Genomic DNA, 14,800 nt, shown 5'->3' with positions numbered 1-14,800 from the left:
TTCACATTACAGACTCATAAATTCTTCCCTCCAGGGCAAGAAACATCAAATAAAGCTGTCCTGTGCTGAATGGAAATGGCTAGGCTCTTGATACCAACTTGATAAGTCATTGATTTAGGGGTCATGTGGAAAAAGATCACAAATACTCTTGAGGCTGATTCAGATGGCTCTGAAAATTAGAAGCTCTCAGCTAATTATGCTCCTCACAATAGACAACTCTTCTTTCTTCCTTCCTTCCTTCCTTCCTTCCTTCCTTCCTTCCTTCCTTCCTTCCTTCCTCCCTTCCTTCCTTTTTCCACCTCCCCCAACCTACTCCCCCTCCTTTCCTTTCTTCCATTCCCTTTCCCTGTCCCTCTCTTGTCCCTCTACAGCTTCTTCTCCTCCTCTTCCTCCATTTCCTCATGTATTCTTGAAGGGCAACATAAGAATGCCCACTACAAATACCCTTGTGCACATCATAATGAGGTGCTTCTTTAGGCATTTATCATCCTGTGAGTCACTTGGTGGACATAAAGAGACTGTATTGGAGGGGAAGGAATACATCCTATGCTTGTAGGGGAAGGAATACATCGTATATTCTGGGAAGAGACCTCTACACCAGGGCACACAGCCTAGTGAGTAGAGCAATCTTCATTTATTCTTCTATTCAGACTCCTTGGAAAAAGCATAAATTGCAAAAATATGCAGTGACCCTGATGGATAAACTGTGATATTAGAGGTGTAGCTGCCATCCATTCCTCCTTTACTGCAGAACACAAATGTCTTTCTTCTTGCAGGGGAAAGTGATCTCTTCCCAGACCTTGACTAATCTAAACAATTCCAGTAATCCCATCCTTTTTGCCAGGAATTGACTCAAGAAACACAATTACTTTGTGCTGTTATTGTGCCTATAACCTAGATTGGCCCAATCAGAGCTGACTGGAGGAGGGTTCCCACCCCCCTCCTCATGTGCTGGGGAACAGTGCAAGAGCATGTGTTGTCAGTTGCTCCTGGCAGGCACCCTAAACTCTTTTTAAAAAGCATTTTTTGGCTGTTGTTGAGAGGGTTACACCCAAAGGTGCTCTGGGGGTCACTCGGGCCTCACTGACATTGTTTGAAGGACCATGCAGTGCTAGGGATCAATCCTAAGGCCTCACACATGTAAGGTCTGTGCTCTACCACTTTTGACACATTCCTGGACCACCCTCCTCTGCTAAAAGGAACCAATCTGTGGATAAGGTTTGCAGAATGGGGTGATGGAAAGAACCATGATCCTCAGGCCCCTGAGGGCATATTCAAGTTGCTCATTCAAAAGCCCTGAAGTCTGATCCACCCTCAACAATTCTTGTTATAGAAGACCAATATCCATTCCAGTTAAGCCTGAGTTGGAGGTTTTAGCTTCTTGTAGTTCAAAGTTTACTGACACAAGAGTGGCAGAGAGGTTATCAGAGTTATCTGAGGGGATCCCCAGAATGAGGACAGAGAAAACGTGGAAGACTTTTGGTTAATTATGGCAAATTTTCTTCAAAGAGATAGTGCAAAACAGGGCAAGATTTTTTAAAAAAAGGGTCCTTCCTGTTAGGGTTGAGAAATACTCTATTGTGTGGTTAAAAACATGGGCTCTGGGCTCAGAATACTCAAGTTAAAATTTTGGCTCTACTATCTAATAGCTGGATCACCTTTGGCAGCTTAATCTCTCTGGACCACAATTTCTTCATCCTCAATAGGGTGGTTGACTAGGATAATATTTACCAGGAATTAATATGTAGTAAAGCTGAATAATGATTACTTAAGAAATCAGATCATATAAATGGAGACTGTTTCTCAACTGAAACCATAATGTTGACCCAAATCTCTGAACTGTTTTGTATCCAGGAAAAAGGCTAACGGGTTGGGATAGAAATGCTGGAAATGTTCCTGTGAAGGCAAGAACTGAGAAAGAGTGAATTCATGGGGTTTGATTTTGTCTCGCCCATTGGACTTAAGCAACACTGGCTCCAAGTCTCTTGGGGATGGTAGTTGATGAGCCCTTTCTTGGAGTGGAGGAGGGAAGAATAGAGATGCAATGCATGGTGGTGTCAGCGGAGGAGAGGGGGCCCCTGCAGTGTGGGGAAAGGGGGTAATTATAGCAGGAAGCAGGCTGGAGGGTCATGGAAATGGGAGGTAGGGGAGCTTGAGCTTTGGAAGACTTTAGCCTGACCTCATTCAGAATTCCCCTGGGTAAAAATTGACAGCTGGGCTTTGACTCAGGCACTGGGAGAACACCCACCCTTATGTTAGTGACCAGCGACAGCTTGGAGAAGGGGAACACATGTCTCATTGAAAGGGGATGCAATTTTTTTTTAACTCTGTTAGGCTCTGCTCATTTGCATGGCAGAAATAGTTCATGTCCGAGGTAACCTGCATTAATCTCCACTGTAGGCGTCTAAGGACTCGTGGGCTCGACTCCCGAGGATGACAGGTTGGCTCTCCTTTCCTCCTGAGGATAAGACACTGCCAGGCCACTAGCAGTTTGTAATCATGTTTGCCTCCGTTGGGGTGAGTCCCCTAGGGAATTCCAGAGAAAACAGGGCTGCTGAGCCGTGTGTGTCCAGAGGTCATTTCACTGCTCTGCTTGGGGTCAGAGAAGTAGGGAGAAGAGTCAGTGGACATAGAGTGCCGGCATGAGAATATTTGCCAAGAGCAGAATGTTCCCCATCGCTGAGAGCAGATGAGATCTTGGAACCTGGAATCACACAGTCGCAACTCCAGCAGGGCCTCTGGCAACAGCCCCAGTGTCTTCAGCTACAGACACCACCTCAGTGAGTGCCAAGAAAAGCAAAACAGGCCCCAGCTCTCCTGTTGCACCAACTGGAAAGACGCCCACAGCAGAGGCGCTGAGCTGTGAGGACAGTCTTCCCATAGCTTTTGACTTTCTGCCATCCTCCCTCCATCCGAGTCAAATAAGCAACACACGTGTCATAAAATTTGCAGGTGTGACTGGTTTATATTCTGGAATTCTCTTTTGATCAACTTCCCTATAGGACACTGGGATGAAAGGGGAAATAAAGCTGGGAAATGCAGTATGCTTCAGATTTGAAGACTGAATAGGAGGAGAGGAATCCTGGAAAAGCAGATTTCATTCCTCCACTGGGAGCTGATTCCTTTTAGTGGTCCCAAATGGTGTCATTCAGATACCCTCCAGCCAGGAATTGAGACACACACTCTAAATTCTCTTTTTAAGGATGGGTTGGGGGGTGGGGTGCAGATAGTTCTATAAGGTTTAAAGAGCAAAGCATTAAATGTAGTGAGATCTCAAAATTGTGGTTGTCTAAGGCTGGGAATAAGATCAAATTAAATTGTGGACAAAAACTTTTCTCAGCTTTAGAAGATTCAAAGTAGAACTAATACTATATAGAGTGACAATAGCAACCAGAGAGAGGAGAATGTCTGTATAATTCACAAAAAGAAAATAGGAGCCCTTGACAGCACCCACGTGAAATATGAGGAGTCAGAATTTCTAGAAAAAAAATACCCAACAAACTAGGACTGTTAGTGATTCAAGTCTTCAGATATTCCTAAAGTTTTACTTTTCTGATTAGACAAAGTTTAGTCCTATTTCTAGTCAGTTGCCAGTTTCTGGACTGAGATCAATCAACAAATCTATGTTGGTCATGTTTAATGTGTGAAACTTTGGATTTCCTTTTGCTCTTTCCAAAGAATTTATCTTCTTCCCAGGGTTATGAAGGGTCCTGTGCACCCATCTGTCTTTCATCTCTGCCCTCTCCTAGTTTGTTTTCCAGATTCCACCTCTGTTTCCTAAATTAGGGAGATTTTCAAATATACAAAATTATAAGTAGAATATCCCAAAAATATGTGGCATTTGTGTACACAAATAGTAAACTAGAAGATAAAGAAAATTAAAAGACTATCCCTTTTAAAATAGTTTCCCCAAGCATCAAATACCCAGGAACAAACTTAGTAAGGGAGGTGAAAGACATCTACAATGAACACTGTAAATCATTGCTAAAATAAATACACACCAGAAAGTTGAAACATTTCCTGTTCATGGATTGGAAGAATCAAAATCGTCAACCATCCTACCTAAAGTGCTATATAGATTTAATGCTATACCAGTTAAAATTTCAATGAGGTTTTTAAAACACATGGAACAAACTCTACTGAAATTTCTGTGGGAGCCACAAAACTTCTGAATATCCAAAGAAACACTAAGGGGAAAAAAAAGAAGATATGGGAGTCATTAAATTTCCTAATTTTCAACCATACTAGAAAGCTATAATAATCAAAACTGCATGGTATCAGCGTAGAGCCCTGTAGACCATTGGAACAGAATTGAGAGTCCTGAATTGAACCCCTATATTAATGGACAACTAATTTATGGCAAAGCAGTTACGTATATAAAGTGAAGCAAAGTAAATCACTTAAACAAGTGGTGTTAGGGATTCTGAACGGTCACTTGTAAAAAAAATGAAATTAATCCATGCATCACACTATTCACAAAAGTAAAAAGTTGATTAAAGATCTCAACATTATACCAGAATCGATAAAACTCATGGAAGAAAACGTGAATACTCTCCAGGAAATTGAGCACACTGGAGTCTTTAATGAGATGGTCACAGTAACAAAGACAATAAAAATAAAAATAAACAAATGAAATTACCTCAAATTAAAAAGCCTCTGCACATTGAAATAAACTCAAGCTATAATTAAAAGACATCCTATTTGAGAAAATATTTGTATACAATAGAGCAGATATAGGGCTGATGGCCAAGGCCTATAAAGTACTCACAAAACTCAGCAACAAAAAAGTTCAATGACCATAGTTACAAAAAAGAGACAAATAGACACTTTCTTAAAGAAGATAAACATGTGGCCAATAGGCGTCTGATAAACTGCTCATCATCTATCATATATGATCAGGGGAATAAAAACCAAAATAAAATTAAGACATCATTTCAGGGGGCTGGAGAGATAGCACAGCGGGTAGGGCATTTGCCTTGCACGCGGTCGATTCAGGTTCCATTCCCAGCATCCCATATGGTCCCCTGAGCACCGCCAGGAGTAACTCCTGAGTGCAGAGCCAGGAGTAACCCCTGTGCATCGCCGGGTGTGACCCAAAATACAAACAAACAAACAAACAAACAAAAAAGACATCATTTCAGGCCAATGAGAATGGCAAAATTAAAGTCAGCATTGGCAGGAATCTGGTGAGAAAAGAACAATCATACACTGTGGGTGAGAATGTCATCTTGTTTAGCCCGTATAGAAGAAATATGCAGATGTCTATGCAAATGGAAAGAGAACAACTCTGTCACCCAATGATACCACATTTTGATATGTCTCTCCTAAACCCAAAAATATTACTTTGAAAGTGTATATATATGCACCAAGATTTATCACCAAACTTAGTACAGTTAGCCAAGATAATGGGAACAATCCAAATGCCCAATTATGGATGAATGGATCAAGAAGTCATGTATATTACACAATGAAATACTATACATCTTAAAAAATAACAAAGTCATGCAATTTACAACAACATGGATGGAACTGAAGGATATCATTCTGAGTGAGGTCAGCTAGAAAAAAAGGGATAAATACAGAATGATCTCTCTAAAGGTAGCAACAAAGGGCAAAAGGCAACAAAATGGAAGAATTGATCTGTGCAATTGAGTTGAGAGTAGGGTAGCTGGAGTTTTTGGTGAGGGAGGTAGGTACACTGGTGACGGGTGTGATGTTTGACTTATGTGTATAGGAAACCACAAATAACTGTATTGTAAATCTCAGAACTTCAATAAATAAAACATAATTAAAAAGGGAATCTTCCTTTGTAACCTACATGCATTTTGACAGTGTGATTAAACTTTCTAAAAAAATGTTTAAAATATATTTTAAACAGTGACCAAAATACAAAGACAGTCTACAGAATGGGAAAGGATATTCGCCCAATACCCATCTGACAAGGGGTTGATATCAAGGATATACAAAGTACTGACTGAACTCCACAAGAAGAAAACATCCAACCAATCAAAAAATGGGGTGACCAAATGAACAGAAACTTTCTCAAAGTAGAAATCCGAATGGCAAAAAGGCACACCAGAAAATACTCTACATCATTAATCATCAGGGAGATGCAGATCAAAACAACAATGAGATATCATCTCACACTACAGAGAGAGACTGGCCCACATCCAGAAGAACAAAAGCAAGCCATGTTGGCGCAAATGTGGCGAGAAAGGGACCCTCCTTTACTGCTGGTGGGAATGCCGACTGGTTCAGCCCTTTTGGAAAACAGTATGGACAATTCTCAAAAAATTAGAAATTGAGCTCCCATTTGACCCAGCAATTCCACTCCTGGGAATATATCCCATAAAGGCAAGAAAAGTATAGTTTAAGTGACATCTGCATTTGTTTGCTCATTGCAGCACTGTTTACAATAGCTAGAATCTGGAAAAAAAACCTGAGTGCCGGAGAACAGATGAAACAAACGAAATGAACGAACAGATGAACAGATGAAACAAACGAATGAAATGAAGGGAACAGAAGAAACAAAACAGGCGAATGAAACTTTGGTACATCTATGTAGATGTTAGAAAAGATGAAGTCATGAAATTTACATACAAGAGGTACTACATGAAAGTATCATGCTAAGCAAAATGAGTCAGAAAGAGAGGCACAGACATAGAAAGATTGCATTCATCTGGGGAACATAAAGTAACAAAATAGGAGACTAATACCCAAGAACAGCCAAAATAAGTACCAGGAGGTTTACTCCATGGCTTGGAGGCCATCCACACGTGCTAGGGGGAAAGGCAGCTCAGACAATGAAGGGAGTACCAAATAAAGGGTGTTGGGAGGATCCTTCCAGGATGGGAGATGTGTGCTGAGAGTAGACTATAGACCGAACATGATTGCCACTCAATGCCTCTTTTGCAAACCACAGCACCCAAAAGGAGAGAACAAAAGGAAATCCCCTGCCACAGAGGCGGGAGAGAGAGAGAGAAAGAGAGAGAGAGAGAGAGACAGACAGACAGACAGACAGACAGACAGACAGAGACAGAGAGAAGCAGGCTGGGTGGGGGCAGCATGATGGAACAGGAGGGATAAGGGGGATACTGGTGCAATTTTCATGAAGATGATTTACTAACATGGATGCTTGAACCCTGTTTCTAAGACCAACCTGCAGAAGATTTAGAAGAACCTTTTGGCTGCCACCATATGCAGAGTCGTAGACCTCTCAGTTCTGCTCCATTCACTCCATTTCCTTGCTTTGCTGCAGCTTTGGCTTTCTATCTAACAATTCTGGGTTGGAGCATCTGGTTAGCAAAAGCCTAGATCTGTCCTCTTAATTGCTAAGCTGCTGGGAATGGCAATAACGTTTTCTTGAAGTGCATGATGGAGAAGGGGGTCTTTCCTCCTTTCATCTTGTGTTTTCCTTCAAACAGGTGGGAGATTCAGATACTAAAAACAAAAGTGAATTAAGTTCACTGAACCAAGAAATTCTCTCCTACTCAGGTCAGCCTTCCTTGTTTCAGCTATTCCAGCCTACGTCCTTCTTCACCGTCCACTTAGCTTTCTTCGGGCGTCTTAAACTCAACATTTTCAACTCCAACCCCATCGTCTTTCTCCAAATGTTCCTTCTCTTCTGTTCCTTCCCTTGGTGATTAACTTTGCAATCCTGAAGCATCCCAAAAGAAACTCTGGTGCCATCTTCGAATTCCTGCTATCTCCCCTGTTTATCTTTAATGTACCTGGCCATTCCTGTCCGCTATCTCCAACTCTATATTTCCTGTTCATGCAGACCTTCACCACTCTTAACCAACAGTGGCTTTGTTTTAGTTTGGGCTCTCTTAGATAAAAATATTTGAGTCCATGGAGTTTGGAAATTCAGGTACATAGGAGGGGAGAAAGAGGAAGTAAGACAAGAAAGAAGCAGCAAAAGATCTGATGCCATCTATCTGCTTCTGGTGAGACGAGTTTAATCTGCCTGGGTGTAATTCATGCTTCAGGGCTCTACAACTCTCCTGTCGCAAGATGATGGCATGGCTGGAGTGTATCGTCTCTAACACTGTAAGTTCCAGCAAGTGCTGAACTGCAGGTGGTAGCAGAGAAGCTGACAGAGAAGTCCTAAAGGCAAGGTCGGGGTGGTGTGACATAGACCTTCTATTTTTCTTGAGTAGATCATTCCTTCCCACATACCAACTTTCTAATATTTGGCCAAAATGATTATCTCTAAAATTGCAGTCAGATCCTGTCACGACTCTGCTGAAAAAACACTCTGAGGCTTTCCATAACTTGCTGTGGAAGATCCAAATAATTCAACAAAGCAAAGTTGGATGGGACCCAGGCTCTTCACTTAATGATTTGTCTCTCACTTTTTCCATCTGATCTCCTTCTCTGTCTCCCCTCACAAACGCTACACTGCTTTTTTTTATTGACCCCCTCGGCAGTTTCCAGAATATGCCACACTCTGTAGTATCTCTCATCTACTGACTCCCTTCCTGGAATGGCTCCCCCAGCCCCCTCTCCTAGTTCCTTCCAGCCTATGGCATCACCAGATCATCTGAGTTATAGTCAGAGCAGAGAGAGAAACAGAAATATATCTCTAAGCCTGCTTATCTATGTATGTTCCTTGAAAGACGATAAACCTAAGAATGTGTCCTGTTGCTAATGAAAAAAAATAGAAATGGAAAATTACTGAATTAGACTATGAAAATCCAGTGACACCAGAAATTTGAATCAAATAACCCCCTTAGTTCAAATTCCTCACTGCTTACAGAGCAACCTTCTACTTATAATATGACTAAAACATCAACAGCTTTATTTATTTATTTATTTAATTTTTAATTTTTAATAGTGAGACATCATGAGGTAGAGTTGCAGACTTACACATTTTTTGTACTTGGGTTTCAATTATACAATGACCAAATACTCATCCCTCCACCAGTGCCCATTTCCCACCACCACGGATCCCAGTATCCCTCCCACCCCCCATTCCCCCCCATCCCACCCTGCCTCTGTGACAGGGCATTCCCCTTTGTTCTCTCTCTCTTATTAGGTGTTGTGGTTTGCAAAAGAGGCAATGGGTGACAATCATGTTTGGTCTATAGTCTACTTTCAGCATGCTTCTCCCATCCTGGGAGGATCCTCCCAACACCTTTATTTGGTGCTCCCTTCTCTCTCTGAGCTGCCTTTTCCCCTAGCATGTGCGGCTGGCTTCCAAGCCACATCAACAGCTTTTATGGGAAGTACAGATCAGGCCAAAATGAGCATTCTTTCATGTGCCATCAACTTATTTCTTGTTTAAGTAAAGTATATTGAAATTTATTGTCATGAAATGGCTTACTTGAATCTGATAACTCTGGTGCACTGTGAAGATTAAGTATCTGAATCTGATGCTTCTTCAGCAGTATATACTCTAAAATTGGGACCTATAGGAAGTGTTAGCATGACCTTTGAATAGGACAAAAACCAAATTCTTAAAGTGTTCCATATTATAAATGTGTATGTATGGATATAAATATATACTTTAAAGTTTGAAAAATTAAGAACTAGACTTACCATTGACTGCTATGTGATATCACCAGGTATGGCCACCCACTATGTAGCCAGCAACATGTCTTTCTATGGGAACACTCCTGACTTCTTTCTAAAGAGCAATGATTCACTGTCACTGTCCTCCCGTTGTTCATCGATTTTCTCAAGTGGGCCCAGTAATGTCTCCATTGTGAGACTTTGTTGTTACTGTATTTGGCATATCAAATATGTCACAGGTAGCTTGCCAGGCTTTGCTGTGCAGGCGAGATACTCTTGGTAGCTTGCCAGGCTCTCCGAGAGGGGCGGAGGAATCAAACTTGGGTCGACCATGTTGGCTGCGTGCAAGGCAAATGCCCTACCTGCTGTGCTATAGCTCCAGCCCCCAACCATTGCACACTTTTACCTGTTAGTAATGTCAATCTATACTCACTGTTTCATTAGCAAAAAGGTAATATGTGAAGTTAGTGAAATCAGAGGAACATGTAAAGTGGGCATGTCAACTTTGACATGTAAAATGAAACAGAAGAACACAGATATTTATATTTAGGGGTGAGAGTTTACCAAAGGAAGTAAGAATCTTGGCAAATGCAAACTATACTTATATTCTGGTTATGGTGGTAACTCATGTCCCTTTCCTGTTATTATAAAGAAAATAGTAATAGTAAAATAAAGTAGATGGACACTGGAGGTCTAGCATGCACGTATTCTAACTAAATTAACCTGGAGAAAAAGTTGAGCCAAATTTGGGAGATTTGGGTGGGTTGATAGCAAAGGATGGCGTGAACCAGGAGAAAAGTTGAGGTTTATATAAAAGGGTTAAGGTAAACATGTAGGATTTACATCTTAGGCTCACTGAGGATTTGTTTTGCAGCAGACAATGGCTAAAGTGAGTGATAATAGTAAACCATGTGGTACCACGTCTACCTAGTCATCATGTGACACTCCTACCAGAAATGAACCATTGATTAGGCCATGCAGCCCTCCTGGTGATCTTCTGGAAAACTGAGTCACACGTGTGGCATTCGTGGCAACTATAACTTAGATAACAATTAGGACACCCAGGAGGATTGGGACCATGGAACGGTAATGAAAGTAGAACAGTGAGATAACACTATGCTCGATTGTAAATAATTTAACCACCATCCTCTTTAAGAACATTTATGTTTTCATTATTTTGCTAAAACAATTAATAAAACTTATTATCTCTGCACAGGACACAAGTGTTTCTGCAGTAAATTTCTAGAAATGAAATATATTTCATTTTCTTTCTATTGTGTCATTTTTTCTATTGTTTTTCTTAACCTATATATTTTAGTAGTTTTTAAAAAGGTAAAATTACATATCAGAATAGACCCCTTGACAGTAAGTAATAGAAAATTTCACTATCATGATCACGATCATCCTGTTGTTCGTCGATTGCCTCGAGCAGGCCCAAGTAACGTCTCCTTCGTCCTAGCCCTGAGATTTTAAAAAGTGCCATATTCAAGGCTCTTTCAGGGTTAGGAGAATGAGACCCTCATTGTTACTGGTATTTGGCATATCGGGTACGTCACAGGCAGTTTGCCAGACTCTGCCATGTGGACCAATAACATTCAATAACCTGCCAGGTTGTCCAGAGTAAGAATGAGATAAAAAGATGTCGTGCGGCTGCTTTTGCGGCCAGGAGCTGGGTTTTATAGTCTCTGGGTCTTGGCCGTTGATGGGATTACACGGTGCTGGGGGTCAGATGGTGGGTGTGACCCCTGCCTACTGGAAGATGGAGGATCTGGGTGGAGGATGCTCAGCCCCGATCCGAGCAGGCTTGGAGATCTCAGCCCCGGGACCCGCATGCCTTTGTTTCTCTGCCGGTACCTTCATGCGTGTGGAGAGTGGTCTCAGCATGGTGGTGGCTGCTTCTGAAGGTCTTCGGCTGCCAGGGCGGGGCTCTGTTCGGGGCAGGGAGGGAAACTCAACCCGCCCCCCTCCAAGGGGCCCCAGCGAGGACAGCCAGGCGCGGGGACAGGAGACTCTGTGCTGTTTTCTTCCTGGAGCTGGGTTTTATAGTCTCTGGGTCTTGGCCGTTGATGGGATTACACAGCGCTGGGGGTCAGATGGCGGGTGTGACCCTGCCTACTGAATAATAGAAAATTTAGTCCACAATTATTTATTATTTTGTGTTGTTGGGACTCAAACCCAGCACTTAAACATTTAAGACAAGAGCTCTGTCACTGAGTCACAGCCCCTCACAATTGTTTTTAAAAAGAAGTAGGCTTGCACTTCAAGCCTGGATTCTCTTTGGAACACATGTCTTTCTATGTCTCTTTGCTTGCTTATTTTTCAATCCCGTGTTCACATTTGAGCATGTATTTCCTTTCTTTCTTTCCCATCTTGGTTTTCTCTTTAGAACGTTTTTTGTTTTGTTTTGTTTTTGGGTCATACCCAGCGTGATCAGAACTTACTCCTGGATCTTCACTCAGGACTCACTCCAGGCAGGACTCTGGAGACCATATGGGGTGCTGGGGGTCGAACTTAGGTGAGTTGCATGCAAGGCAATTACCCTGCCTGCTGTATCTATAGCTCTGGCCCCTCCCTTCGCATTTTAAGGTAAAATTTGTTTAATAAACTATCTTGCCTCAGCAAAAAAAATAAATAAATGAAATAAGTAAATAAATGTTTTCTTACAGAAAAATCTCCTGGTAAGATGGTGTTGGGCGCAAAGGAACAATCCTGTACCCCTTTGTGTTCATTGGAAACTGGACAATTGAGCATCAAACAGATTGCTACAAGAAAAAGTGAATAAAATATATTAGTAAAAAGCATACCTTTGTGTATAACACTTCATGGGAGAGTTCCAGGCAGCCTTCGTAAAGCTTTGAACACCATCTTTACAGCTGTGCAAAGATAGTGGACCCTGGGAAGGAGAACATGAAGGTCAGCTAGGGAGGTTAACAGGAAAGGCATAATTTAAAATATGCCTCCTATATTGAACTTAGTTATTAAGTTTTCCTAGTATATGAGGGCTTACATGTTTTCCCAGTATGTTTTCCAAGTGTCTCTTCTAATCTTACTAAGTGAAGGTTACATATATTTTCTTTTTAATTTTTGAAAGTGGGGGGAGTGATCGTAGGGATTTAAAGTGTGATAGAGATGAAACCTACACTCTACCACTGAACTATACAGTGTCCCCCGTAAATGTCTTTCAAAAGGGCAACACCCAGGCTGTTCTTAGAATGCCCCCATAAAATCAAACTTGCCAAACACATATTGGACATGGCAGATTTTTGCTTCCCTACAATGGCATCAAGATTAATTTATTCAATGGTTCAACATCATCAAGGACTAAGAACTATACCAGGACATGGATACTCTTCTCAATAGGCCAATCTTAGTATTTTGGCCACCATTGTGCGAGTTTTCTGTCTGTTGATAAAGTGATATAGACATTGCAGGCTTTGTTTAGGCACAGAAATTTCTAGAAGAGAATAAATGATTACTCCCCTCTGTTCTGCTTCAAGAATAAGGGAGGACCCGACGAGGTAGTATAGCAGTAAGCAGCTGTCTTGCGCATAGTCGAGTTGGAACACTGGCACTGCCTATTGTTTCCCAACTCTGCCAGGAGTGATCCCTGGACATTATCAGATGTGCCCCCCTCCAAAAAAAAAAGGGAATACTTTTTCTAGTTGCTTCTTAACAGACTCCTCCTCAAGTCACATTCACATGAGAATGTGCCAGGATCTATCTTCCTGAGGGGAATGGAATCTTTAGTCAGTCTTAGGCCAATCAGAATCCATCCTTTGGGGCTAAGGCGGGACCACCACCCCTGCCTCAGGAAGCTTAAGAGCATATATCTACAAGCAACAGAATTCTATAATTCTATAAAGAATTCTATAAAGATGAAGAAAAGAAAGGAATAGTTGTGAGCTAGTTAGCAACAACATCTACTACAGATAATAGTTTCTTTCAGTATAATCTATGATTAACATGCATCAAGATAGAATATATCCATTTTGAATAGTATTTCTATCAATTACGTACGGGAGGGCCTTTACCTTTACGTAGTAGCATAATTGTTAATAAACACAGAGACATTCAAATAAACTTGTTTTCAGTTTAAAGGATTGACACAACTGTTGTAGATTTAGGAGATATTTTGAGGAATATTCTTGATAATTTTAAAGCAGTTAATTAAATCTGCTCTAATGGTTGTAACATAAAGACCAAATTCAAATTGTGCAAGTATTAGTTAAAGCTTGTAAGCTTTTAACTATGTTTATTACAAATAGAAATATCTTCCCAATATGCTTACATGATAATTCTTATTGTATTGGCCAATTAATATTTTAATTTAATTTAATTTTTGAAACTGATGACTGGTATTTTATTTTTAATTTTTAAATTTTATTTTCATAAACTTGTTACAATAATTGATTACATTCAATATTTCAATGCCAACCCCACCACCATTACACCTTCCCACCACTATTATTTCTAATTTTCTCATCAATACCCAAGCCTGTACCACAGGCAGATACTAAATAATTTATTTTGTATTGCTTGTTATGAATAGTATGTGATGTTGTGCAGCCACTTTTGTGCTCCTGGAATTCTAAAATTTTAAATAGTTGGGATTTGGAGGTATCTCTGTGGTGTCCTACTCTCTTCTGAGATTCATTTGTAAGTCTCTGGATCAAGGCCATGAATGTGCTTAAATGGCGCAAAGAGGCAGTTCATGGACATGACGGCCAGGAAATTGAAAGGGTGGGAAGATGGGGGGAAGAGCCCATTCCCAACTCCATAAAGCTTGGGGGTTTCGGTCACAAGTTAAATATTTGCCATTACAGAATTCTTTGCAGATAGGGAGGACTTGTTCACTATTCTGACCTTGACTCACAACTTTGGTTTTATGACATGATTCATGAATTGGCCAGAATTCTGTCAGGCAAGCAGAAAGACTCTGCATGAATTTTCATAAGTTGGAGGGTTTATATAGATAAATGAAACTCAACAAAGTTGTCAACAAAACTGAAGATTACGACAGGTTAAGTGTACTTCCTTCGAAGTGAGAATAAAGGTGAAAGCACCTTTCCCTCAAAGAATCGTAGAGATGTGGGAGGAGTATTAATAGATTTTGTTACTTACAGCTGATCTGGAAACTCCAGATTGATTGGTTTATTATTATACTTTTTGGGCCAAAATATAGCTTAATGGGGTTGTGCACATCCTTTGAGAGAGGTCAAATATGTTTCATAAGTAGCAGCTTTGGATTTTTGTTTCCTGATCCAGCGAGTCACTCTGTATCTTTTGA

This window comes from Sorex fumeus, unplaced genomic scaffold (genome assembly GCF_029834395.1).
Source record: "Sorex fumeus unplaced genomic scaffold, SorFum_2.1 ptg000010l, whole genome shotgun sequence".
NCBI lineage: Eukaryota > Metazoa > Chordata > Mammalia > Eulipotyphla > Soricidae > Sorex > Sorex fumeus.
The sequence above is the reverse complement of the archived record's forward strand: the minus strand, read 5'-3'. Positions refer to the sequence as shown.